The following is a 27,095-nucleotide window of genomic DNA, read 5'->3' as shown; positions in this document are numbered from 1 at the left end:
AAGAGAGACATAGAATGTGATAATCAGGAATTTACAATCTCCTGAGAGAGATGGAATATGTTGACAGTGAGAATGGAGATTCCTCAGAGGGCAAATGACAGATGCATAGTGTGTGTGTGTGTGTGTGTGTATTTGTTTGTGTGTGTGTGTTTGTGTGTATGGGAGTAGATTGTGATACATCACAACCAAAAAAAAATCAAAGAAAAAAGGAGTAAAGTATATCATTAAAGAGATGTGATTTTTTTAGAGTAGCATTCTATAGTAGATAGGAAACTGAACTTGGAATTGGAAAAACTCAAATATTTAATAGCTATGTGGTCTGTGCAAGTCAGTTAACCTCTCTGGGCCCCAGTTTTCTTATTTGTGAAATGAGAGGGTTTGACAGATAACCTACAAAGCAGTATCTAACTCTAAATCTTATTCTATAATACAGGAATAATGACACCCAGACCATCTTCTCCCTTATTATTTGTGAAATGTTAAGAGAAAATGAGGAAGGCTTCAAGAACTTTGGGTTGACCTTCTATATTGAAATTATGAAAAGGCATGGACAAGAGTCACAGAAAATTGGTAAGCATGGAGAAGCTGTAAGCTGTATCTTTGGAGGGAGTGTACATAGTGATGTGTTCACAGACTTCTCTGGGTATTTGAGAATTTCATAGCTCATCTGGTCCAAACACTTCATTGGAAAGATAAAGATTCTGAAGTCATAAATGAAGAGTTAAGTAATGCAAAATGGTTTAGGATTAAGTGTCAAGATAACTGAGACATACTACCTCTTTAGAGTTACTAGAATTCAGAGGGTGATCACTGTGAATAGTTAAAGAGCTAGTAGAGGGAGAAGGTTTGACTTGATGTAGACCTAGAAAAAAAATAATAAAAATCAATTCTGGTGAGAGAGTAGCAAGTCTTTGCTAGGGAGATCAGAGATGGAGCCTTTATGTCAGGCTATACCTAAGGGGTGATAATGTCACCTTGGGGATTGACTGTAAGTAGATGTGCTTGGGGAAAAAAGGTCATAGGATCATAGCTCTAAGGCAGGGGTTCATAATCTGGGATCCAATGGAAGAATCATGGATAGATCTCAGGGGATCTTTGAGTTTGATGAAGTAAAATCACATTTATTTAATAAAATTTTGTGGTCCAATATATTTTATTGTATGCATTTAAAAACATTATTCTGAGAAGTCTGTAGGATTCACCAGACTGCCAAAGGAGTCTCTCTCTCTCTCTGTCTCTCTGTCTCTGTCTCTCTCTGTCTCTCTCTGTCTCTGTCTCTGTCTCTCTCTCTCTCTCTCTCTCTCTCACACACACACACACACACACACAGAGCTTTGATCTAGGTCTTGAAAGTACTTCAGAGCCAATTTAGTCCATCTTCCTCATTGTGAGGATCAGATAAGGAATCAGAAGCTGGGGAATATTAAGTGATTTTTCCAGTTCTGAGTCAGGATTTGAACTCAGATCTTTTGACCTCAGATGCAGTGCTCATTCTCTTACACCATGCTAATACTAGAGGAAAAACTGGGAGACCAATGTCATAAATATCAGGGAAAGTAAAATGCTAGGAGGGAACAAAATAGAGTACTAGATGAAACATTAAGGAAAGCAAGGAGAGGAATGTGCACCCAAAGTTTAAAGTGGAGTGAGCAGCATGTGGGAACTTAGAAGAGGGACACATGCATTGGTAGATAGCTGCTTTGCTGCCAGACACACTTTGCCAGCTGTTGTCCTCTATAGTGAATCACCCCTGTTTACGGAGAAAAGAAGTTTAGGCCAGTAGAATGATCTTTAGACATGAAGCCAAGCAGACCAGAGAGGGTCATAACCAGGAATTTGTGTACCTTGAACAAATGGTGGGGGCACTGCCCTATACAGCGAAGACAGAGGCTCTGGGATATCACATAGACAAAGATGCTATGGGAGAAGCTCCAATTTAAACTAATTGGTTTTAGTTACTAGGTGCTAAACTTTTTTTCTGTTCCTACCCTTAAAGTGTTCTTAGCATCCAATACATTTGTCTGCCAGAAAAAAACAAAACAAAACAAAACAAAACAAAAAAACTCTGTTGTCTTCCCTAATTATAGATTTGAGACCAGGGCCCTAATTCTACTTCCAAACACTTAAAATCTGAGTACAGGTAAGTCATTTTTGCTCACTGTCCCTCAGTATTATCATCAACAAAATGTACATATTTATGCCTGCCATACCTATCTCAACAGGGTTGTTGGGAGTTTCTGTACTAGGAATTGCCCCAACAATGAAATCAAGGTCCATGAAAAAAAGAAAAAAAAACAGTAACAACAACACTCAACTTGAGTTACATACCTGAGTTCAAATCTCAGCTTAGACACTCACTAGCTGTGTGACCATGGGCAAGGTACTTAACATTTGTTTCCCTCAGTTTCCTCAAATGTGAAATGGGGATGCTAATAGTACCTCTCTCATAGGGATGCAGTAAGGACCAAATGAGATTACATTTGTAAGGTAATTAGCAAAGTATCTGGCATATATTACGTTCTAATATCCAAATTGAGGTTCCACATTGGCCTAGTCAGCCCCATGTGTGAATGGGGAGAAGCAATAGTGAGGTAAGCAAATGCCAGTCAGGATGGTGTGACTTGGTTGGAACCATTGATCTTGGACAGGAAGGTAACTGGAAGAGGATTACATGAGTCTCCCCTTTGTTATCCATGCCCAGGAGGCATTGCTTGAATTTGAAGGAGATTAGGATGTTTTATGCGTAATTTACTCACTCTACAGAATCTGAAGGACAAAGCGAATGTCCACCCTTCTATCTTTAATACACTGTGAGGATCAGGGAGTTGCTTTGTGTTTCCATCTGTTCTCCAATACTCTCACTATGTGGCCAAATTATGTCCTTATCAGATCACAAATTATTTATGCAGTGTCCTTTACACTAAAGGCAGCATAAGGCAAAGGATATAGTGTGTTGGGATTAGAGTGAGGAAGATGGGTTCAGATCCCATATCTGGCACAATAGCAGTCTGACCCTGGGAAAGTAATTTAAACTCTCTGATTCTTGGGCAACTTCCTAGGGGTTATAGGCTGTGATCTGCATAGGTGGAAGGCCTAATCTTTAGGACCAAGGTTGTGATAAACCCACAGTACTCTTCCTTGGTCAGGCCATACCTGTACCATCATGTCTAATTCTGGGAACCATAAATTATGAACCCTAATAGTCTGGAGAGCAAAGAGAGATCAGCCAGAATGATGATTGATCTTATGTCCAGATGACTTAAGGATTGATTAAAGTTACTGGGAATGTTTAGCAGGGAGGACAAAACATTCAAGGGGCAGGGGATGGGTGAGAGACATGATGGCCAACTTTAAGGATTTCAAGGGCCACCATGCAGAAGGAAGATTCAACTTATTCTATTTGGTCTCATAGAGCAGAACCAAGAGCAATGAGTACACAGTACATTAAAAAAAGATAAATTTACAATTGACATCAGGAGACATTTCCTAAAAATTGGAGCTATCCATAAGTGTTATTAGTAATTTCTGAAGGTAATACTACCTAACAATAACAGCTAATAATATAACACTTTGAGGTTTATTTTACATATATAATCTCATTTGATTCTATGAGATAGGTGTTGTTATTATTCCCATTTTACAGATGAGGAAACTGAGACTGAGAGAAGTTAAATGACTTCTCCAAGGTTACATAACTAGTCATTGACATAGGCCTTGAACTCAGGTCTTCTTGACTTCTAGGTACACCAGTAAAGCCATAATCACTATGTGATATTTCCTCCACAGGATAGTCATTTGCAGTCAAGATTTGTTGGCTAAGTTGGAAAAATGATAATTGTAGCTATAGTTTAGTACAATTGGCCACCTAGATCACTCCAAATTCAAAAATTTTGTGATTCTATGGAGCTGCCAATGAGATAATTTGATTTAATTCAACAATTAAATTGAATTGTTGGTATCGGGGATTTCTCAAAGTTGCATATGGGATTGATCTTCCATTATCACCAAAGAAGAGGCTCAAATTACCTGTCCTGTTAATCAGGAATAATTGTCATTTCCATTTTGTAGCCAGGACATTTTTTCTTGCACCTGTTGGTCCCAGATGTGAGGAAACTTTCTGTTGTATTTTTTATTGACTCCACTAAATTCCCCAGACTTCACTGTAAGTTCCTGATGTAGCTCAATAAATATTCATTGGCATAAATGGTCATGAATAATATAATTTTTCTTTTCTTTATTTTGGGAGGTTTGTGGGATACAGGAGTGTTTCCCTTTTCATTTTAATCCAATCATTTCTTTCTTTTCCTCAGAGGGAATTGGCAATCTGTTCAAAGCATGTTTCTACTTTGGAGTCAAGAAAACAGAATAATTTAATCATTTGCCAATGATTCTAGTAACAAGGCAAAGGTCTTACAACTCTTTTTTTCTGAATTCCATGCACAGGAAAGGAAAGGTCAACTCTGTCTGTTTCCACCAAAAAACACTTTCTCTGTTTGCTTATTGATGCTTAAAATTTCACTCTTGTAGCTCTCTTCCTTTAGCCTAAACATTTAATCTATGTTAAAATGCAAATCTCTCAGGGTAGAAAAACATATTAAAGCAGAATTATTTCTAATTTTTCAAATCCTTTAATTCAATTGGAACAAAGTGGTTCCTACCCTCCAGGGGCTTATATCTTAGGTTAAAGGAGGGGTATGATACAAAAAGGCAACTAGTTTGTTCAGTGGTTAGAGCTCTAGGTCTGGAGTCAGGAAGATATGAGTTCAAACGTGGTCTCAGACTCTAACTGTGTGACTCTGGCCAAGTCACTTAACCTCTGCTTGCCTTAATCACTGGAAAAGGATATGGTAAACCACTCCAATATTTTTTGCTAAGAAAACTGCATGGATGGCATTTGTATGGTATAGTCCATGAGGTCATAAAAAGTTGGACATGATTGAACAACAATGATAAGGACATGAAAACACATAGGTAAACAGAGAGCACATACAAAGTAATACAGCATAATTTCAAGAGGAAAAGAATATTCAGAACTGGTAGGTTCAAGAATGGCTTTATATGGGGGCAGCTAGGTGGCACAGTATATAGAGCACTGGCCCTGAAGTCAGGAGAACCTGAGTTCAAATCTGGCCTCAGACCAAACACTTGACACTTACTAGCAGTGTGACCCTGGGCAAGTCACTTAACCCCAATTGCCTAAAAACAAAAAACAAACAAACAAAAAAAAAAGAATGGCTTTGTATGAGAGATGTCTTCTGAGCTGTGCTTCTAAGGAGAGTAGTTTTATTGGGGAGATTGGGGTACTAGAGAAAAGAAAAGAAGTATGATGGCTAAAGTAAAGAATGACACCATCCCAAGTGGAATGGTGATAAACACACTTTTGAAATGGCCGGACTTCCACAACCATAAATTCCATTGAAAAGTAATATTTTCCTCCTCAGTAATTCCTATTATGCAGAAGTTTTTAACCTTTTGATTCATGTATGTACATATGTGGAATGGGAAAGCGGTATATCATGGTAAGCTTGGCAGTCTAATGAAACCTAATGGACCCCTTCTCGAATAATGTTTTTAAATGCATAAAAATTAAAATACAAAGGCAACTAATTATATGTAAATACAGCTATATATATGATATATGTATACATATGTGTATGTTTATATATGTATATGCATGTGTAGATATATTTATATTTTAGTCATGGATCCTAGGTTAAGAACCACTCTTTCAAGTGGTATTTTGAGGTTTTGTGGTGCTGAGAACAATTCCATCACTGACTTTGGCTTTGGAACACTAATCTTTGGTGATCTGTAATAATTCACTACTATTCTTGATATTTTCTGGACTAATCTGACTCTATCATATTCTAAAATCTTAGTTACAAGGGATTTCAGATATGATCTAATCTAATTCCAGTATTAACTCTGCTCTGGTGCTGAGCTATACTGATTGGTAGGTGAGTATAAATTCATGGAACCAAATACATCCAGCCATCCCTCAAATCATGCTTGGTATCCCATCCAGTCATACATTGTGAAAGGTGGTCTTACAGAGACACTTTCTATCTATAGTTGGCAAAACACCTCTCTATATATTTCTTTCTATTGTGAGCTATACAAGTCATTTTGACACTTTTTAATTTTTCTGTTAATTGGTGTCAGAAAACTTAGTCCATTTCACTATCTTTCTGACTGAGCTTCTTCTTTTCCTCCTGATGGAATTGTCAATTCTATACCAAGAAATAGAGATCATTTTTTTTTTCTAAATGAAGCTGCAGTGATGACTTGAATGAAAAGGACTTTCCATAGCTCTATACCGCCATTACAATTCACTCCAGGTGAAATGCTAAAATTCATTTCAACATATTGTCTTTGTAAGGGACATGGGCTTCAAATTCATTGATAAAGCTCTTTGATGACAATGTTCCCTTCTCTCCACCCTATAATATGGTCCATACTTGGAGTTATAATTTAGAGTCTCCTTGCTTGGATCCAATGCCTAATTCAGTTGAGCTGATGGCTACAAAAATATAAGATCATAGAATTATATCTCGAAGCATTATTAGAAATCTACAGATAAGGAAACTGGGCTCAGTAATGTTAAGTGATTTTCTTAATATCACATGGAGTGGTGGGGTGAGGGCTATGGTGGAAGTGCAGTCAGGCATCAGGAGAAATGGTGAACCCATGTCAGCTGTTATGCCATGAGAGAGAGCAATATAATTCCTGCCCTTTGTTTTCATAGAACCCTATACCAGCCATTAATTAGTTTCAGAGCTTTTAAAGAGAGCCCTGAAATAACCCAGATCCAGGTAACCCATCTCTTTTTTCTGTGCTTTAGAAACTTTGATAGGGTTCCAGAGGCCATTGTTGAACTAAACCCTTTGGTCTCTGCCATTACCAGATTCTATTGGGCCATGCATTCACTGGTTCCTTTACATTCAGACAAGCCTGCTAAGGTATTATAGGATATAACATTGTCACCTTCCAATAGGTTGGACCCTGAGGGATGACCTTGAATAGTCCAATCACATACCTCTTTCCATAGACTTCTCATCAACTACTAATACTCTGCCTGGAATAATTCTTCAATGGTTAGTATATTCCCACCACATCAAACTCTTGTTATTCCAATGATTCTAGACCACCAGATACTGAAACATAAACCCCATTCAATATCCCCCATGCTCACTCTCAATTCCATTCAACTCTACAACCTAAATATTCCACCATGGAAATAGCCATTAATTTCATTGTGATATCTCAGAATACCATTTTTCCCATAATGAATAAACTTATTTTCATTTTATAGTCTTTCTTTTCTCTCTTCCTTCATTTTATGAAACTGACCTAGACCTGGTAACCCTCCTTATAACATAGCATCCATGGCCACACTTTCTAGTACTGTTTGTATTTTTATTCACATCCTGCCCCTAACTCACTGGTTAGGGAGGAGAAGTGGGAATACTTCTAGCTCCCTATTGCCATTTCTATAACCTCTTTCTACTATGATCACTCAGTAACTTCTCCTTTGAACATCATGCCATTTAAATTTATCATCCAATTGACATTCTGGTGGCTGTTATATATCAAACTCCCTGAATGTTCTCCTTCACTCCTCAACTAGTTCAGTGCCTGGCTCACATTATTTTTTTTCTCTATCCTAACTCCTCACCTCATAATAGGGAAATTTAACATACATATTGGGATATTTTCTAATACCTTAACCACCCTGTTCCTCCATCTATTCAATTTCCATGACCTATTACCCTATCCCACTACAGCTACACACGAATATTGTCATACCCTTGGGAATGTCCTAACTTTAAGTAAATATATGCCTTCCACATATATTTGTTTCTGTTGGGAGCTATTTGAGTTATTTTGACACTTTTAAACTTTTGCACTGATTGATCTCAGAACAGTTAGTACATTTCACCACCTGTCTCACCGGGCTTTTTCTTTTTCCTCCTTCTTCTGATGGAATGGTCAATTCTGTACCAAGAAATAGCCCCCCTCTTTTTTTTTCTCTAAATGAAGCTTCAGGGATGACCTGAGTGAAAAGAACTTTTTATAGTTTTATGCCATCATTATAATTCACTTTAGGTGAAATGCTAAAATCCACCTTAACATGGTGTCTTTGTAAGGAAATAAAGTGTCTTTACCATCATATATAGGTGTTCCACCTTCATGTTTATAAACTCTTTTTTAAAACTTTTATTTCTAATTTTTAACTTAAGACATCAAAAAAGAGAGCATTTCCATATACACAGCAGAACACAGGAAGAGGATTGTATATTACAGAGTGAATTTTTGTTTCATGCTAATTGTTTAAGTATATAAAACATTATTTTCACGACTATCCTGTATATCTATGTATATGAACACTTGAATTACCTTATCTAATTACAATACATATCCCTGCTGATGCATGCTGAACTTCTCAACCATGTGCAACATGCTTGCCTGCCAACACTTGCTTGTTAAGACCTGTTGGCAGATTTGACCACTGATTTGTTACAACTTGTATTTTGTGTGTTTATTTGGAAAATAATATAATCACTATGACTTTAACTTTTTTACATAATAAATGAAACGTATGAATTTGAAAAAAAATTTATCTTTTTTTTCTTTCTTTATGCATCCACTACCCCCTTATTTTTATTCAACACACTACCCCCAATTGTACCTGAAGCTACTACCTTCCCTGGATCATTTCATTGCCAGCCAGGGGGTGTTATCACCCACTTTGGGAACCTATATAAGTATGTCTAAAACATTTTAGTCATAAAGGATAACGTCATAAGCAAAAAAGAGGAACATGGGAAAAATACCTCTCAAATCTATGGATGGGAAAGAATTCAGAGATGGGGGTGGTTCACAGAAGGCAAAATGGATAGTTTGATCACATAATATTTTTAAAAGTTATTGCATCATTTTCATTGCCAGGATGGCAAGGTGAAGAGGGAACCCTTTGAAGCCCTCCCAAATTCCCCTCCAAACAACTAGAAAACTTCCTTAAAATTGATCTAGGATCAGGGAAGCAGTTTACCATCATGGCAGAAAGAGTCTGTCTCACTGGGGTGGGAGTGGAGCCAGGTCCAAGAGCAGCAGCAGCAGCCAACCTCACAGTAGGTGGCTTGTAGCAAGGCTCCAGTTCTGAGGCAGTCCACCAGCAAGGCCCCACCATCCTGCAAACCATTAGCCCCCTAGGCAAGTAAGCAGTCTATGCAGCATAGCAAGGCTCCACCCCAGCAAATCTACCCCTAGCACAAGTCACCAGCTTGGCCTAACAAGTAGTGAAGTCTTGCCCTGGGGCTGGCCAAGAGTGAGAATCCACGGGGGGCCTACCAGGAAAGAGACTATGTTTCCACAGCAACTGAGCAGCAGCTCCTTATCCCTGGGGAAGATCAGCAACAAAATTATTTCTCCAGGGCCAGCCATCAGAAAGACTGTTACTATAGCAACCTAACAACAAGGTCCCACTCATGGAGTAGGCCAGCAGCTAAACTCAACACTCAAGGAAGGCCAACACAGAGGCCCTATCCACTCCAGTACAAGCCAGAAAGGAAGCCTATGGCAGAGAAAGCAAGCAGCTAAGCTGTGAAGCCTAGCAAAATCTAGCAGTAGGACCTTGATCCCCAGAACAGGAAACTTGTGACAGTGAAGGACCAGAGCTGAACTCCCACATAAGTATGCCAAGTCACAAAAAAAGAAGAAGAAATGAGCAAACAAAACAAAACAAAAATGAGCTTGACTATAGACAATTACTATGGTGATAAGGAGGGAGTCAAAATGGCTGCATGTAAAGCCTCAAAGAAAAATGTAATTTGATCTCAGGGCCAAAAAAAGAATTTCTAGAAGTTTAAAGAACATTTTAAAAAGCAAATTAGGGAAGTAAAAAAAAAACTGGGAAGAGAAAGGAGAGTAATGCAAGAGAATAATGAAAAAAGAGTCAATAGCATGAAAAAGATATGCAAAAATTTACTGAGGAAAATAACGTCTTAAAAAAATAGAATTGGCCTAATGGAAAAGGAAATACAAAAGCTCATTGAAGAAAATGACTTCTTAAAATTTTGAATTGAGGGCATGGAGCCAAGATGGTGGAGTAAAAACAATGACCTACTTGAGATCCCCCCAAGCCCCTCCAAATACCTGTAAAAATGGCTCAAAACAAATTCTAGAGCAGCAGAACCCACAAAAAGACAGAGTGAAAAAAACTCCCAGCCCAAGACAACCTGGATAGTTGATTGGAAAGACCTGTTGTGCCAGGCTAAGAGAGGAACACAATTCAGTGTAGGCCATGCAGGCGAAGATCGGGCCTGACTGAACCTGGAGCAGTTCTCAGGGGATTGAATCATGGGCATCTCTGATGGTTTCCAGACTTCTCAACCCACAAACAACAAAGACAACTTAAAAGGTTAGTAGAAAAGGTCTGTCACCTAGTTGAGAGAGAAGCTCGGTCCGGCCCCAGTCCCGGCTCAAGCAGCCAAAAACAAAGAATCTAAATATTATGGAGCTATTCTCAGGACTACATAGGATTTGCCAGATTCCACATTAAAGAACTAGAGCGTTTGGAATATAATATCCTAGAAGACAATGGAGTTAGAATTACAATCAAGAATCACCTACCCAGTAAAACTGAATACACTCTTCCAGGGAAAACAAGAATATTTAATGAAATAGAGAACTTTCAAACATTTCTAACTAAAAGATCAGAGCTGAAAAAAAAAATGACCTCCAAATACAAGACTTAAAGGAATCATAAAAATATTTAAAAAACAAACAAAAAAGAAAGAAAAAATAAGAAATTCAATGAGGTTAAATTATTTATAATTGTATATGCAAAAGGATAATAGTTGCAACTTTTTTTTCAGCCAAGAAAAAGTTTATTAGGACATCATCATATTGGACAAATTCTTAAGGAATCTGAACATTTGTGAGCTATTGGCTAGGTTCTTAAAGAATCTGAGCAGTGGCTAGATTTAAAAAATCTGAGCACCTTGATGGAGGTAAGATGGACCTTATATACCGAAAGACTGTAGGAGAGATCTAGGAGTGGCCAAGTAGTCTCCAGGGACTGTGAGGTAATAGAATGCCAGGAACTTGGAGCATGTGGCCAAGGGAGAATGGAGCCTAGCTAAGATTAAGGATGTGAAGTGGCCAAGGGCAATAGGGAGATAAGACAATGGAGGGCTAGGCTAGGTTAAACTAACAATTTATTACTATTAGAGCAATTAGAATGATTAAATGTAGACAAAGAGTATGTAAATAAGATGACTTTGATGGGATAATACCAAAAAAAAATAAAATAAAAAGGCGGGAAAGAAAATTACACTGGAAGAAGAAGGAGGGGAAGATTAAATGGAATAAATTATCTCACATAAAAGAATTAAAGAGCTATTGTAATGGAGGGGAAGATGGAGGTGGTGGCAAGGAAAGCTTAAACCTTACTCTCATCAAAATTGGTTCAAAGAGGGAATAACATGCACACACCACTGGATATAGAAATCTATCTTACCCTGTAGGAAAGTATGAAGGGATGGGGATCATAGAAAGGGGAGGGGAGACTGATACAGGGGAGATTATGTTGGGTAAGGTAGTGATCAGAAGTAAAACACTCTGAGGAGGGAAAGGATGGGGGTGGTAAGGAAGAAAAAGGGATAAATATGTGAAAAATACCATGGAGGGAAATACATGGTTATTTATTATAACTATAAATGTAAAAGGGACGAACTCATCCATAATATGGAAGTAGATAGCAGAATGGATTGAAAACCAGATCTTACAATATGTTGTTTACAAGAAACCCATTCAGAGAGATACACACAGGGTAAAGGTAAGGGGCTGGAGTGAAATCTATTAAAGCTGTGTGACACAACTATGAAACATTTCACATAAATAAAATCAGACCTAAACAATTGGAAAAAATATTAATTGACCATTTATCAATTGGGGAATGACTTGTATTCTTATAAATATTTTTTATTTATTTTTATTTTTTTATTTAAATTCTTTTCTTTTTTATTTTTAGTTTCCAACATTTACTTCCACAAGACTTTGAGTTCCAAATTTTCACCCCATCTCACCCCTCCCCCCACCTCAAGATGGCATGCATGCTGAATACCCTTTCCCCTGGTCTGCTTTCCCTGCTACCTCTCCCCCCCCCTTCCCCTTCTATTTTCCTGTAGGGCAGGATAGATTTCTGTACCCCATTTCCTGCATTTCTAATTTCCCAGTTGCATGTGAAAACATTTTTTTTAAACATGTGCTTTTAAAACTTTGGGTTCCAAATTTTCTCCCTTCCTCCCTCCCCACCCACCCTCATTGAAAAGGCAAGCAACTCAATATAGGCTATACATGTGCAGTTGTGCAAAACACTTCCATAGTAGACACGCTGTGAAAACTAACTCTATTTCCCTTAATCCTATCCTGCCCCCCCAATTTATTCTATTCTTTCTTTTGACCCTGTGAATCCTCAGAAGTATTTGCTTCTGATTACCCCCTTTCCCAATCTGCCCTCCTCTCTATCATCCCCCTACTCTCTTGTCTCCTTCCCATCCTATTTTCCTGTAGGGTAAGACAGATTTCCATACCCAATTGAGTGTGTATGTTATACGTCCTTAAGTCAAATCCTATGAGAATAAGATTCACTATTTCCTCTCACCTTCCCCCATTTCCCCTCCGCTGTAAGAGCCTTTTCTTTTCTGTTTTTTTTTGTGAGACAATTTACCCCATTCTACCTTTCCCTTTCTCCTTCTCCTAGTATAATCCTCTCTCACCCCTTAATTTTATTATCCGGATATGACCCTTTCATCTTCAACTCACCCTGTGCCCTCTATCCATCTATCCATCTATCTATCTATCTATCTATCTATCTATCTATCTATCTATCTATCTATCTATATATATATACATATGTACATACATACATATAATTTTTTTTCCCTCCAACTACCCTAATACTGACAAAGGTCTCATGAGTTACAAATACCATCTTTCCATGCAGGAATGTAAACAGTTCAACCTTAATAAGTCTCTTATGATCTCTCTTTCCTGTTTACCTCTTCATGTTCCACTTGAGTCTTGTATTGGAAAGTCAAATTCTCTATTCAGCTCTGGTCTTTTCATCAAGAATGCTTGAAAGTCCTCTATTTCACTGAATGACCATTTTTTCCCCTGCAGGATTATACTCAGTTTTGCTGATTAGGTGATTCTTGGTTGTAATCCTATCTCCTTTGCCCTCCAGAATATTATATTCCATGCCCTGTGGTCCCTTAATGTAGAAGCAGCTAAATCTTGTGTTATGCTGATTGTGTTTCCACAATACTTGAATTGTTTCTTTCTGGCTACTCGTAATATTTTCTCCATGACCTGGGAAGTCTGGAATTTGGCTACAATATTCCTAGGAGTTTTCCTTTGAGGATCTCTTTCAGGAGAAGATCGGTGGATTCTTTCAATTTCTATTTTGCCCTCTGGTTCTAAAATATCGGGGCAGTTTTCCTTGATAATTTCTTGAAAGATGATGTCTAGGCTCTTTTTTTGATCATGGCTTTAAGATAGTCCAATAATTTTTAAATTCTAATTTTGAAGAAAGTATTTTCTTCAGTAAGCTTTTGAACTTCCTTTTCCATTTGGCCAATTATGAATGTGATATATGAGTGTAATGGAATACTATTGTGCTATAAGAAATGATGAACAGGCAGACTTCAGATAAACCTGGAAAGACTTGATGCTGAGTGAAGTGAGCAGAACCAGGAGAACATTTTACACAGTACCAGTTACATTGTGTGATGACTAATGTTGATAGACTTAGCCCTTCTCAGCAATGCAAGGATCTAAGACATCTCCAAAGGTTTCATGATGGAAAATGCTATCCACATGCAAAGAAAGAACTGTGGAGTTTGAATGCAGATTGAAAGATACTATTTGCTATTTTTTCTTCTGTTTTGTTTTGTTTCCTCTTTCTGATGATTCCTTCTAATTCTCCCTTACAACATCACTAATGTGAAAATACGTTTAATAGGAATGAATACGTATAGCCTATATCAGATTGCATGCTGTCTTGGGGAGGGAGGGGAAGAAAAATTTTAAACTCAAAATCTTATGGAAGTGATTGTTGATGAATCAAAATTAATTAATAAAAAAATGAAAAAGAAGGTAATCTAGCCATGTCAGATCTCAAACTGGGTTACAAAACAGTCATTATTTTTTAATTTATTTAGTATTTTATTTTCAGCAGTTAAATGTAAAAACTTAGTGTTCCAAATTCTTTCCTGTCTTCCCTTCACAACCCACCTCATTAAGAGGGCAAGCAGTTTAATACAGGTTATACATGTGTAGTCATGCAAAACATATCCATAATAGTCATGTTGTGAAAGAAAACATAGACAAAAGAAAACTCAAGAAAAATAAAATTAAAAAAAAACTTGTGCTTCAATCTGTATGAGACTCCATCAGTTCTTTGTCTGGGGATGGATACTATTTTTCAACATAAGCCCTTCAGAGTTGTCTTGGATCACTGTATTGATGAAGATAGCTGAGTTATTCACAGCTGATCATCTTACAATATTGTTGTTAATTTGTACACAGTACATTTCACTTTGCATCAGCCCAAGCAAGTCTCTCCAAGTTTTTTTCTGAGGGCATACTGCTCATCATTTCTTATAGAATGATAATATCCCATCATAATCACATACCACTACTTGTTCAGCCATTGCCCAATGGATGGGCATCCTCTCAAATTTTAATTCTTTGCCCCCAGAAAAGAGCTGCTATAAATATTTTTTAAACATTTAGGTTCTTTTCCTTTTTGTTTTTTCTTTATGTTTTTGGGGGTTTTTTTAGGTCTCTTTGGAATACAGACTTAGTTGTAGTATTTTTAGATCAAAGGGTATGTGTGGTTTCATAGCCCATTCCACATTTCCAAATATAGTTCAAAATTTCTCTAAAGAATGGTTGAATCAGTCCAAAACTCCACCAACAATGCATTAGTGTCTTATTTTTTTCCAATATCCTTTCCAACATTTGTCATTTATGATGTAGTACCTCAGAATTATTTTAATTAGAATTTTTCCATTCAATAGTAGTTTTCAGTAGTTTTTCATATGGCTATAGATAGCTTTGATTACTTCATCTGAAAACTGATCATATTTTTTGATCATTTATCAATTGGGGAATGACTCCTATTTTTTATAAACTTGAGACTGTTCTCTACGATTGAGAAATTAAGCCTTTATCAGAGAAACTTGCTTCAATTTTTTTAAGTTACTATTGCTAAATGTATTTCTTTACATCTTATTCCACTTCATTTATTTTATTCTCTTTCTTCTTTTACTCTGTCCCTCCTCAAAAGTATTACCTCTCCCTCAATTCACCCCCCCTTCTATCATTCCACTTTTTCTAATACCCATCCCTTCCTTCTTTCCTGTAGGGCAAGACAGATTTCTATACTCAATTTGAATGTGTGTGTTATTTCCTTTTTGAGTCAGTTCTGATGAGAGTAAGATTCACTCACTTCCTCTCACCTCCTCCCTGTTTCCCTCCATTGTAAAAGCTTTTTCTTGACTCTTTTATTTGAGATAATTTACCCCATTCTACTTCTTCCTTTCTCTTTCTCTCAGAGTAGTACTCTCACCCCTCTTTTATATTTTTATATATCAACCCTTTATATTCAATTCACACCTGTGCCCTCAGTCTATTTAAACTCCTTCTAACTGCCCTAATAATGAAAAAAGTCTTATGAGTCATATCATCTTCCCATGTAGTAATATAAGCCAATTAAATTTATTAAGTCCTGTACAATTTCCTTTTCTTGTTTACCTTTTTATACTTCTCTTGAGTCTTCTATTTGAAAGTCACATTTTCTATTCAGCTCTGGTCTTTTAATCAAGAATGCTTGACATTTTTCTCTCTCATTGAATATCCATTTTCCCCATGAAGGATTATATTCAGTTTTGCTGGGTATATGATTTTTTGGTTATAATCCTAGCTCATTTGCCCTCCAGAATATCATATTTCAAGTCCTCTTATCCTTTAATGTAGAAGTTGATAAATCTTGTGTATGCTTGTTGTGGTTCCACAATACTTGGAATGTATAATTTCTGGCTGCTAGCAATATTTTCTCCTTTTCCTGAGAGTTTTGGACATTGACACTAACATTCCTGGGATTTTTCACTTTGGCATATCTTTCAGGAGGTGATGTGGGGATTCTTTTAATTTCTATTTTACTTTCTGGTTGTAGGATATCAGTGTAGTTTTCCTTGATAAACTCTTGAAAGATGATGTCTACACTCTTTTTTTTATCATGGCTTTCAGGTACTTAAATAAATTTTAAATTATCTCTCCTGGGTCTATTTTCCAGTTCAATTATTTTTACAATGCGTTATTTCACATTGTCTATTTCATTCTTTTTGTTTGTTTGTTGATTTCTCACAAAGTCATTAGCTTCCATTTGCTCCATTTTAATTGTTAAGAAATTATTTTCTTCGGTGAGTGTTGGACATCATTTTCCATTTTCCAATTCTGCTTTATAAGGCATTCTTCTCCCCATTGACTTTTTGGACCTGATTTAACATTTGGCCTAGTCTATTTTTTAAGCTGTTATTTTCTTCCTTATTGTTTTATGTCTCCCTTTACCAAGTTGCTGACTTTTTTTTCTAATAATTTCCTTGCTTCACTCTCATTTCTCTTCCCAATTTTTCCTGTACCTCTCTTATTTAATTTTTAAAACCCTTTTTTAACTCTTCCATGACCTGAGACCAATATATATTTTTCTGAGAGACTTTGGATGTAGGAGCTTTGACTCTGCTGTCTTTGATCTTCCTTGTCGCCATAGTAAATTTCTATAGTCAGAGGTTTGTTTTTGTTTTTTTTTCTTCCCCATTGTTTGCTTATTTTCCCAACCTATTATTTGACTTTTAGCTCTTTGTTCAAGTAGTTCTTTGCTTCCAGGGTGGAGGCACTGTCCCCAAATTCAGGTTTTTTTGTGCAGCTGTTTTCAAAAATAATTCTAGGGACCTGTAAGTTTTCAGTTGTTCCAAAGGGGTATGAGCTAAAGAGAGGTGTTTACTACTCTCCTAGCCCTTGCTGTGGTCTGTTAGTGACCACAAACACTCTTCTCTGCCCTAGAACTGTGAGGGGCATCTCCCCTCCACTGCTGCTGCAGTCTGTGCTATGCTAGTGCTCCTCCTTTCCTTGGGACTGAGAGACAGAAGGACCTACTTGTACAAAAAATATTTATAGCAGCTCTCTTTGTGGTGGCAAATAATTAGAAATCGAAAGGATGCCCATCAATTGGGGAGTGGTTAAACAAGTTGTTTATGCATATGATTATATGATATGATTATATGCAATTCATATGATTAAAATGCAATATTATTGTGCTTTAAGAAATGACAAGCAGGGTGATTTTAGGGGGGGAAAACCTGGAAAGACTTACATGAACTGATGCATAGAGAAGTGAACAGAACCAGGAGAATGTTGCACATAGTAACAGCATTATTGTTCAATGAAGAATTGTGAATGATTTAGCTATTCTCAGCAATATAATGATTCAAGACAATCTCAAAGGACTAATGATAAAACATACTAACTGCCTCCAGAGAAAGAAATCATATTGATTGAACACAGACTAAAGAATGCTATTTTTCACTTCCTTTCTTTCATTTTTTTTTCTTTTATTCGAGTCTTCTTGTACAAAATTACTAATTGGACATGTTTTACATAATTACACATGTATAACCTATATATGATTGCTAACTATCTCAAGGAAGGGGGAGGTAAGAGAATAATAGAATTTGGAATTCAAAACTTTAAATAAAAATGTTTAAAAATGAAAAAAATTATTGTACAACAAAACAAACAGTAAAAATGAGAAGAAAAACATGAAACTAAGGCAAAACATTTTACAGCATTTTTTCTCTTAAATTTCTCATTCCCTAAATATTTAGAGAAACTTAGTCAAATTTATTAAAATAAAATAAAAGCCATTTCCCAACTGATGTATAGTCAAGAAGGAAATCAAAGCTATCAATAATCATAAAACATGCTCTATATCTCTAATAACTACAGAAATACAAATTAAAACAACTCTGAGGCACCACCTCACATCAGTTAAATTGACTGAGATGATAGAAAAAAAAAAACAGCAACAACAATATGATGAATCCTGTAGGGGATGTGGGAAAATTGAGACTCTAATGCACTGTTGGTAGAGTTGTGAACTCATCCAACCATTTTGGAGAGTAATTTGGAACTATATCCAAAGAACTCTAAAACCATTTATACTTTTTGGCCCAGCAATACCACCACTCTATATGCTAAGAAGATAAAAGAATAAAAATAAAAGATTCCATACGTACAAAAATATTTAAAACAGCTCTTTTTGTGGTGGCAAAGAATGGGAAACTGAGGGTACACTCCATCAATGGGGAAATGGGTAAACAAGTTATGGTATATAACTGTAATGAAACACTATTGTTCTGTAAGAAATGGTTTCAGGAAAAAAAAACAAAACACTGCAAAGAGTTATGGTAACTGATGCGAAGTGAAGTTAGTGTAACCAGGAGAGCAACATGCACGGTAACAGTACTGTAAATATAATCAGCTATAAAAGATAGTAACCCTGATTAATACAATGATCCACCTTAACTCCTAAGGAATCACAATAAAAAAAAATGCACCTCTGCATAGAGAACAGAATGACTCAGATTACTGATTGAAACATTTTCCTTTTTTGGTCCCCTCCCGAAATATGAGTAATGCAGATATATATATACACACACACACACACATATTATATATATATATATATATTGATTTCATATGTATATTGGACTCATAGTATTTGTGTTTTTCAATGAATAAAGGAGGAGTAAAGGGAAAAAATAAAATATTGCTGTCTATTTGCTTATTTAGAACTAGAGTAGCCACTTAGAATTTTTATATCAGAAAGACTAAATTTCCAGTTTGAATTTGACAGATAACAATTCAAACTAAATACTCCATAGTAGAACCAATTACCTTTCTCCTCAAACCCACGTCTCTTTTGAACTTCCTTATTTCAATTTGAATCCCTTAATCTCATCCTTTTTTTTTTCAATCATATATTGCCAATCCCTAACCTTTGATTACTGCCTCCATCTGCCACCTTTGCTACTCTTTATAAGCTAATGAATGTAGTAAGAGAAAGTCATGAAATCATGGTGACTGGGCCCACTATAAATTTGTTATCATAAATTCAACTGGCCCCTTACTGAAACAAAGCAATAATTTAACAACTCCCTAATCAATTTGCTCAACTCAACTGCTATTCCAAACTTTTACATCTTTCCTCAGGCCTCCTAGGGCACTCCCTCTCATTTCTTTTCTGCTAATGAATTAGTTTCATTCTTCACAGAAATAATAAATATGATCATTTGTTGAGCAATCCCTCTTTCTTCTCCTCTTAATCTTAAGTAACTTAAATGTTTTCCTCATTATCTCCTCCTTCTTATATAGAGGTTTTCATGTCATTTGCTAAAGTAAACCACTCTATGAGTACTCTTGATTGAATTTCATCCCATCTTCTCCAGAAGATTTCTCTGTCTATCTGTCTATCTCTGTCTCTGTCTCTGTCTCTCTCTCCCCTGTCAGTTTCTCCAATGCATTTAACAAAGCCCATGACTCCTCTATTCTAAAACAAAAACAAAACAAAACAAAACACACAATTCAATCATCCCCACAAACTATTATCCTTTTTCCAACCTCACCTTTCTGACTTTTCTTTTAGAAAGTCATCTACAATCAATATTTCTTCTTCCATTCTTCTGACTTGATTCTAAACCCTTTTCTCCAAAGTCACCATTGATCTCCTTATTGACACATCTAATGATCTTTTCTCAGTCTTCATTCTTCCTGATCTCTCTTTGGCTTTTAACATTATTGATACTCCTCTTCTCCTGGTCACTCTATTCATTTTGGACTTTCATGACACTTCTCTGTCATGAAATAGCTTGTTCGACTATTATTATTTTTTTTCCTAGATCTTCCTTCAGTCACACTCACTAGCTGTAGGTATCTGCCTAGGCTCTGATCAAGATTGTCTTCTCTTTCCATATTATTTTACTTGGTGATTTCATTTGATGCCATAGTTTCAAATATTACCTCTATGCAGATGATTCCCAGATCTATTTATCCAGCCCTAATAGCTATCCTGAATTCTAGTCTCAAGTTATCACCTGCCTTTTGGACTTCTCAAACTGGACTTAAGCTCTCTCAAACTCAGTATGCCCAAAACAGAACTCATTATTTTTTTTTCCTTCAAGCCCTCCCCTCTTCCAAATTTCACTTCCATTTTCAAGGGTACCACAATCTTCCCAGGCATCTAGGCTCACAACTTTAGTGTCATTTGGATTCCTCTCTCACAGTCACTATGAATTTCTAATCTAATCCTAAGTTTTGTTGTTTCTACCTTCACAGGATCCCTCATGTACCTCAACTTCTCTCCACTCCCATAACCACCATCCTGGTGTAGATATTAATCACCTCATACCTATAACATTGTAACTACCTGCAGGTGGGTACCCTTATCTCGTTTTATGTTCAGATTTATTTTCCATTTAGTTACCAAAGTGATCTTCCTAAATATAGGTCAGACCATGACACTTCCCTATTAACCAAACACCAATAGCTCCATATATCCTCCAGGATCAAATAGTCCTTTCCTACCTTTCCATTCTGTTTAACCTTTATTCCCTCCTTCCCACACATTCAGCAATTCAGTTACAGTGACCTAATTTTTCTTGATCCTGACACCCCATCTCCCCATTTCATGCCTTTTCACCTGTTGTCACCTATACTTGGAATTCTCTCCCTCCTTATTGACTTCTCCTTTCTTCCTAGCTTGTTAAAGACTCATCTCAAATCCCACCTTCTGCAGATGTCTTTCCTGGTCCCCCATCACTACTTGTGACTTCCCTCTGAAATAAACTTCCAGCTATACTGAATATATCTTACATGTCCATAATTAGTGGCATATTATATTGCCCATTAGAATTTGGTCTTCCTGAGGAAAGGGGCTATGTTTTTGTCCTTTTGTTTATACCTAGAGCTTAGCACAATATTTGGGAAATAATAATAAATGTTTTTGACTGGCTGAATTTCTTTCCTGATATCTGTTCTCCTAGTACTCTATCCTTCCTTACTTTCTTTCTCTTTTTTTCTTTATTTTTCTTTCTTTCTGTTCTTCTTTCCTTCCTTCCTTCTTTTCTTCCTTCCTTCCTTCCTTCCTTCCTTCCTTCCTTCCTTCCTTCCTTCCTTCCTTCCTTCCTTCCTTTCTTTCTTTCTTTCTTTTTCTTTCTTTCTTTCTTTCTTTCTTTCTTTCTTTCTTTCTTTCTTTCTTTCTTTCTTTCTTTCTTTCTTTCTTTCTTTCTTTCTTTCTTTCTCTTTCTTTCCCCACACTTCTTTCTTTCACTATCACTGTTTCTCTCTGACTAGCTCTATCTTTCTGTCTCTTTCTCTTTCTTTCTCTTTGTCTCTGGAATTTATATCTCATCTTTCCCCAAATATGTTGGATGGACAGAGGATTAAACTTGGAAGGGGGAGTAGACATTGATAACTATGGAGAGGAAAGAACTCCACCCTTCCTCATCTCAGTGTTGGCATGAACAAAAACACCAGTCACTCTGCCCTGGATACCAGAAGGATTTATCTGGAAGCATTTCCATTACAGGATATTGCCTCAGCCTTCAAGGCTAATACTTTTCTAATAAATCAAAAATTACATTAGCTTTAGGGTTGAAAGCTCAAATGTTAGATCTCATCCTATAGGGAAATGATCAATATTTTGGTAATAGTCTCTTTGGTTAAATCTGAGGTAATCAAAATGGATAGCAGTAATTCCTTTATTTTTCTTTGCTTCCAGCTCTTTTTATGTTTTGGAAACTCAAATGCAACTGTTTTTTAGAAATATTATAAATGATTTAGTCTCAAGCCTAGATGTCAGTCCATGGATAGCTGGCATTTACATAGGGATTTAATGTTTGTGAAGCACATTACATACATTATTTCCTCTGATTTCCACAGCAACTCATGTGTTCTGTGATTTCGTAATACTGCCATGCCTTCTGTTTCTCAAACAAGACATTCTGTCCCCTGATTTTGTAATTTTTTTTTCTGTCTCCCATACCTAAAATTCTGTGCCTCCTCATCTCTGCCTCCTAGCTTCATTGACTTTCTGCAAGTCCCAACTAAAATCCTGACTTCCATATAGGCCTTTCCTGATCCTTGTTAATTCTGGTCCCTTTTCTCAGTTAATTATCTACAGTTTATCCTGTACAGTATTTTGTTTGTACATAGGTGATTGCATTTTATCCCCACCATTGCATTTTGAGTTTCTTGAGAATAAGGCCTGACTTTTGCCTTTCTTTGTATCTCCAGGACTTAGCATAGTACTTGGCCCATAGGAAACACTTAATAAGTATCTGTTGACAGACCACTGACTGAGGCAGTTACTACAGGCATTATTTCCTTCCTTTCATAGAGGACAAAATTAGGTCTCAGATTGATGAAGCATTTGCCTATGGCTAATAATCAAGATCACAGAGTACATGGGTTGCTGTGATGATCAGAGGAATAAATGTATGTAGTGTGCTTCACAAACATTAGCTCCCTATGTAAATACCAGCTATCCATGAACGGGCATATAGACGTGGGTATAAATCATTTCTAGTATTTTTTAGAAAGTATTAGAAGTGGGATTATAATCCATGGTTCTCCTAAATGTTTTGTGGCAGAATTTGGCTATAAAATGCCACCATTAATTATCATAGAAGCAGACCAAGGGAAATAGTAAAAATCACATTGAGGTGCAAATAAGATATAGTTTATTTAGATTGTAAGGTAGAAGTCCAGATGTCTGTCCCACATGTGTGGTTGAAACCTAACAGTAAATTCTTAGTTACAGTAGAATAGTCACTATTTTAATACTTCAGAGAATCTGTGACCACTTGTTCCAACTAACCATCTCAGTCCAATTCAATCCAATCTAATTCAACGTGTTTCTATTCAAGAAGCATTTACTAGGGACCTATGGCACCAGAGCACTCTTCGAGGTACTGGAAATTCACAGACTAGGATAAAACAGTAACCTATTTCTTTTTTGACTCAAAGAAGGTAGAAGAAGCCTTTGATGTCTTCTATTTTCATCTTGAAACATTACCAATGCAGATTTTTTTTCAAGATTCTTCTTTTCTTTGACATGAGCAAGTTTCTATGTCAGGACTAGGTCATCCAGTTGGCAATTAGTAGTGACTTTTAGGCCTGGTTTATAGCAAATATTTAATAAATACTTTTTGATTGAATGAACAAAAGATGCAGTCCATGTCTGAATAGCTCATCTGGAACTTCTGGAACAGCTTTTCCCCATTTGGTTAACTGAAGGGACAAAGGTCAAAAAATTTCATGGAGTTGGCCATGGAAGTTCATATAAGCTCTGGGAAAGGAAACTGCTGGTTAGTGCTTGACTGTGAAATTCCCTGAAATAAGAAAAGAAAAAAAAGTTTGGCATAAATTGCTTCCCTCTTGTCAGATTTCAGTAAGCTCAAATGTTGTGACTTATTTCTAGCATGTTTTCTGGAAAACATTATGCAAAGATCCCAGGCAGTGCCTTTCATGGACTTCCCAACCCTTTTTGGGTAAAGGTGTAATTCTAATGTAAAACATTCCAAATCATACAGTTCAGACATTCTGTTGAAAGTGGATATTGGCAAGATATGAAGAACATATGGTAGAGATGGTTAACATGATAAAATATTGTTAACAAGACTTGAAGTAAAACTCATATAGGATAAATACCCAAGAGACATTATTTGAGTTTCCTTTCCCTGCAACATTGTGAAGGAGTGTTTTCTGGGTGTATGAAAAAAGTGGAGATTAGAAGTGAAAACTCAGGCATCTAGTGATTCAAGAGATAGAGTGACAGGCCTAGAGTCTAGAAGACCTAAGTTCAAATCTGGTTTCAAACACTTATTAACTGTGTGACATTGGACAATTCACTTCATCTCCATTTGTCTCAGTTTCTTCATCTAAAAAATGGGAATAAAGGTAATCCCTACTTCAAAACGTTCTCGAGGAAAAATGAAATAATATTTGTGAAGCTCTTAGCATAGTATCTGTCAGATAGTAAGCTCTATTTAAGTGCTAGCTAATGTTATTCTTTTTTTGGAGGGAGGCAGTATTACTTTGTCCTGAAAAGATAAGACAAAGTATCTAAATGTATTTAGTAAGTCTGACATCAGAGCTAGATCTACATATAAAGGAATTAGGCAGCAACCTGCAAGGAATAATTAGAGACATTCTACAAGTTCTCAATGGTTAAAACAAAACTCTGCCACTGGCTTACCATACTCTTGGACTTCCCAGCATCAGTTACCCAGTTCAGGTCAGGTCATTTTGGATCAAGTCGGTTTAATTCAATTTAATCCAGTCCATTTAAACTGAACTCAAATCAAGAAATTCAATGCAATCCAAACCACTGATTGCAAAGCTTGTTGTGCCATACCCTTGAAATGGGCCTAATTTGTCTCACTTGAAGTAAAGATATTTGTAGTTAGGAATTCATTTGTCTAGAACACTGAGTGTTGTAACTGTAGATAAAAGAGAGGGGATGATACCATAAAGGCATTGTTTTAAGGGATAGACAAAAAGCAAAAAACAAAGGCTGTGCTGAACAAGAAGACTTTAGAAACTTGAATATGGTGGTAATGTACATATGTGTGTGCATACAGACACATTCCTATATGTAGATTGATAAACACAGGTATACATATTATATGATACACAATATCTATAAACTATTATATATTATATTTATATAAATATCATATATAGATATTTATATATCTATATATAGATAAATAAATGGTAATATTATATAAATAGATTAAATATATAAATATAAAAAATAAATAAAATATTAAATATAAATATAAATATAAAATATATTAAATATATAAATATATAAATGGTAATATTATATAAATATATTATCACACAATATATTAATATGATACATGATATATTAATATGTAAATAATGTATAATATTGTACAGATATATTAAGCCATATCATATTTATAACTATACCACCTATATGTGTCTATCTATTGAAAGAGAGGGGTTGGGTTAGGAGAGAGGAGAAAAAGAGAGGAGAGCAGAGGGAGAGAGAGAGAGAGAGAGAGAGAGAGAGAGAGAGAGAGAGAGAGAGAAATTCAGAATTCTTTGAGTCTATCCAGTACTGCAGACATAAATTTACTGATCCTTTGAAGTTCAGGATGCCAGGGCTCAGTATATTGTGTGTATGTTTGTGTGATGGTGGTGGTGAAGGTGGTGGTAGCGATGATGATGATGAGGGGGAGGAGAACTAGTGCAAATGCTAATGGAACTCAAGGAAGTTTTCTGGCAGTCAGTTTTCAGTAGCTATGTCCATACAAGCCCTAGCCGCAGGCAGAAAAATGAGTTCCTAGTCCTTTAACTGAAATCCTTTGCAAAAAGAATATGTTTCTTGAGAAAGAAATATGTTCTGTTTTTCTCTCTATCTCCACCATCCATTACAGTCTGATACACAGTAGACACAGTAGATATTTATAAAACTGAATTGAATTGAAAAGTTCAAAGTTAACTCTACTACATTTTTTTAGATTCCTGTATAAACATATATATATAAGGCAGAAGTATACTACTTATGGCAATGGCTGCCCATAGCAAGTAGAGCTGACTAAGGCAGTAAACACACACACACACACACACACACAATTTTGTAATTCAAAATGTGAAAATAAGTGAATAAGCAATTATAACTTGGGAACAAGTGTGAGTTACTATAGTTGCTTTTGGGGTGGTGGTTCCCGTGGCAAACTAGCTGGCAGTAATATAGCTTAATCATAAAGTAAAACATTGTTGGTATATGGCTAGATGTAACAAGTCACATGTGTTACTCATCAATCAACACAATGGGGGTCTGGGATGGTTGCTCAAGAGTTAAAAGGATTAAGTTATCCAGGACTTGGTGTCTGGGCTTAACAGCAAGGCAATAAGAAGGGAGATTTTTGGGGAGTAAAGTACATGGGTCAAGTGTTTGAGTCCTCTAACTTTTTCACCCAGCTCAACTTTCCAGTGGCCACTTGATAATTATGCCTTTACGTATAAGAAATGTGAGATAACACTGTAGATCACAGGAAGTTCTTGTTGTATTGTCTACTTCATTCACTCTCTTTTTCTGTTATGCAACATTTCCTCTCTGAATTTAATTGGATTGCTAAATGTAGAATGTCCTCTTCTCCCTTGGCAACATTTTTTTTAATCCTTCTTTCTCAGATTCTTTAAATGAAACATGTGTTCACCACCCCTCCAGAGGTGCTATGGATCTGTGCATAATTAGTAATGGAATATAGATTAGAGGGAGAGACATGTTAATCTCAATATCTTTGTACTCGGGAGGATTGTTATACTGGACATTTTGGTCTTTCTCCAGTGAGTTTTCTTAACTCTAGTGTGAGCTTTTCTAAAACAGGCCAAATCCTAATTTGTTGACTTAAGCAGTCTCATGTGCTTTTATTTTTTTCCTCCCTAAAGTTATTCCTTATGAAAAATCGTACTGACAAGACAACATCGATTTGGCATCTTGTTTTGGCATTTTGAAATGACTGAAATTAAAGAATGCTCAGTAGAAGTGAATGAATGGAACCTTCTGCCTTGTTAGTGAAAATAATGATTTTTAAAAAGCCAAGACTGAGAAATTTTGGGTATTTTACTAAAACTTCCAGGAATTCAATGGCTTCTGGTTAATGTATGAATCATAGTGAAAAAACCTGTCATTTTCAGAGCCAAATGGTAAATCCTTTTAATGACCTAAGAGCAATAGTTCATGACATCTCCATTAACTGAGTATAAGGGACACCCACAAGTAGTCACCAGGAAACAAAGACCTTTGCTGAGTGATTTTTTAGAAAGGATTATGGTTTTACAGAGAGAATAGAGAAGGACATCAATAGCATGTAATTTAAACTCTTTGTTTTACAGATAAGGAAAAGAAAATCCAGGTAGGTTAAGTGATT

Source organism: Vombatus ursinus, unplaced genomic scaffold (genome assembly GCF_900497805.2).
Source record: "Vombatus ursinus unplaced genomic scaffold, bare-nosed wombat genome assembly UNPS02015066.1, whole genome shotgun sequence".
In the NCBI taxonomy this organism is placed as follows: Eukaryota; Metazoa; Chordata; class Mammalia; order Diprotodontia; family Vombatidae; genus Vombatus; species Vombatus ursinus.
The sequence above is the reverse complement of the archived record's forward strand: the minus strand, read 5'-3'. Positions refer to the sequence as shown.